Raw genomic sequence first — 2,561 nt, 5'->3', positions numbered from 1 at the left:
TCTTTCTCCACAGTGGGCACCAAAGCAGCTCACATCATTCTCCTCTCCCCCTTTTGATCTGCACAACAACCCTGTGAGGTAGGTTAGGCTGAAAGTCTGTGACTGGTCTGAAATCATCCACTCAGCTTCCACAGCAAGAACCTTGGCCTGGCAGACCCTGCTGTGAAGTGTTAACTGCTATGTCACACTGGCTGTCCTAGGGGGACCACCTTAGCAGGGTATAATGACACATAGTTCACCATTTTCTCCAGGGGAACTGATTTCTGCCATCTGGAGAGCAGCTGGAATTCTGATCTCCAGCCCTCACCTGGAGATTGGCAACAATGGTTCCCCAGGGACCAAAGCAGCTCACATCATTCTCCTCTCCCCCTTTTGATATGCACAACAACCCTGTGCGGTAGGTTAGTCTGAAAGTCTGCGACTGGTCTGAAATCACACTACTCAACTTCCACAGCAAGAACCTGGGTCTGGCAGACCCTGCTCTGAGGCGCTAACTGCAATGCCACACTGGCTGTTCTGGGGGGCTGCTGCTGGTGAACAGCAGCAAGCAGCCAGGCCTAGTTGTCATGCCAGTCAGGTGTCATCAAGTCACCCAGAGGGCACTGCCAGGCCTAGAGTAGCCAACCCCCAGGTGGAGCTTGAAGATCACCTGATATCACAACTGAACTCCAGAAAACAGATCTCTCTCTCTCTCCCTGGAGAAAATAACTGCTTTGGAACATGGAGTCTATGGCATTCTATTCAATTAAGGCCACTCCCCTCCCCAAACTCTGGCCTCCATAGACTCCACCACAAAATCTCCAGGAATTTCCCAACCTGGAGCTGGAAACCTTAGTCAGGACTGGCCCCAATGAGTTCCCAACAAAGGCCAAAGTAGGGTTGGAAAGGGCTTCCTGCCCCTGCTTTTTTACTGACAGAACCAAGCCTGGTTGCCTAGCAACAGCCACTGAGGTGAAAGTGAGCCCCACAGCAGTTTTGGCAGTTTATTCAGACAGGGAATGGTCAAGCTGGCAGTGGGCAGGGGAGAGGAGCAGACCCAGCACCCAGCCAATGGCACACAAGTACAGGAGAAGAAGAGGAGGAGGAGGAGGAGGAGATTGGATTTATACCCCGCCCTTCACTCAGAGTCTCAGAGCGGCTTACAAACTCTTTTCCCTTCCCCTCCCCACAACAGACACCCTGTGAGGTAGGTGGGGCTGAGAGAGCTCTTTCCAAAACTGCCCTTTCAAGGACAGCTCTTATCAGAACTACGGCTTGCCCAAGGTCACACCAGCAGGTGCAAGTGGAAGAGTGGGGAATCAAACCCGGTCCTCCCAGATTAGAGTCCACACACTTAACCACTACACCAAATTGGCAGTTGATGGGCCAATGGCTGATGGTGCGTAGCACAGTCAATGGGAGAGCTGGAAAGTGCCAAAAGTGCGCCCAAAAATCCCACCTTCCAATCACAGTTTACATCCATGTCCATATATTTAATAGCACAATTGACAGCTCTACTGACTTATGGCTGAAATTCATTTCTTTAGAAAAGAGAGTTTTTGGAGACTCGCTTGAGGGGCTCACAAAATAAAGCCAGATAAGGCTGTTAGAACCTGAAATTGTTGAAACCAACAACTATCCAAAATCCAGCTGATAAAAATCCAGGCCATCAAACAGCAAAAAAACAGAGATGCTAAGAGCAGGTTTGAATCCAGAGTATAAAAGCTCATAATGTAGAGCAAAGTCATAGATTTCAGGCTCAGATCTGCATGACACACATGGAGACACTTTTAAAAGTTTGCAGGGGGCAACCTTGGTGAGGAGGGCTCTCAACTCCGCCCGCCCCCCAACATTATCCCTACTCAAAATAGCCTAGGGAAGAGATATGTCCCATTTCGGAGCTGCCAAGGAACCCAACTCGTTAAAAACTGTATCATGTGATTTGGCCATTAATTATTTCCTGTTAACTCCGCTGGCCATAATATTCCTGAATTTATCCTTAATTATTTGCTGTTCTTCTTCTTCTTTGTTATTTTCCATAATTGTGATTATGACAAGCGGGGGCAGTGAACAGTTGCTTTGGCTGAGAAGAGCAATGGAAGCTTCCCCGCGACTGGAGAAAACAGGGCCTATCTCATTAAGGGCACATTCAGAAAAGCCCAGAGCAACAAGAAAAAATGAAGGAAGCCAAGAAGCATCTTGAGAGAAGATGCCTGGAAAGCCCCAATCCAGCCAACAGTCCCAGTTTAAGGCTCAAAATGTCTACCAATCAGATCTGAAAGCGGAAGGAAAAATAACCGGGAGAATACAGGAACACAATGGGTTGGCGAGGAACTCATCTGGCTTGGCAGTAAAAACGGTGCGAAAGAATGATGGTCCATTGCAGAGTAAACAGCCAGCCTGGAAGACTACGGGACAAATGTTCTTGGATTCGGCTTAGTTTTACAGGCAGATCTTCTCTTTGTTTAGCCTGCTTGATTGCAGAAATCCAGGAACTCTGCGGGGGAGGGGGGGAGGAGCTGGAAACCCAACTGAGAACTCCCCCCCCCCCCCCCCCTCCCTCCGTCACCACGTGCGGTGTT

Source organism: Gekko japonicus, unplaced genomic scaffold (assembly GCF_001447785.1).
Source record: "Gekko japonicus isolate JY-2015 unplaced genomic scaffold, Gekko_japonicus_V1.1 scaffold275, whole genome shotgun sequence".
NCBI lineage: Eukaryota > Metazoa > Chordata > Lepidosauria > Squamata > Gekkonidae > Gekko > Gekko japonicus.
Note: the sequence above shows the minus strand (reverse complement) of the source record.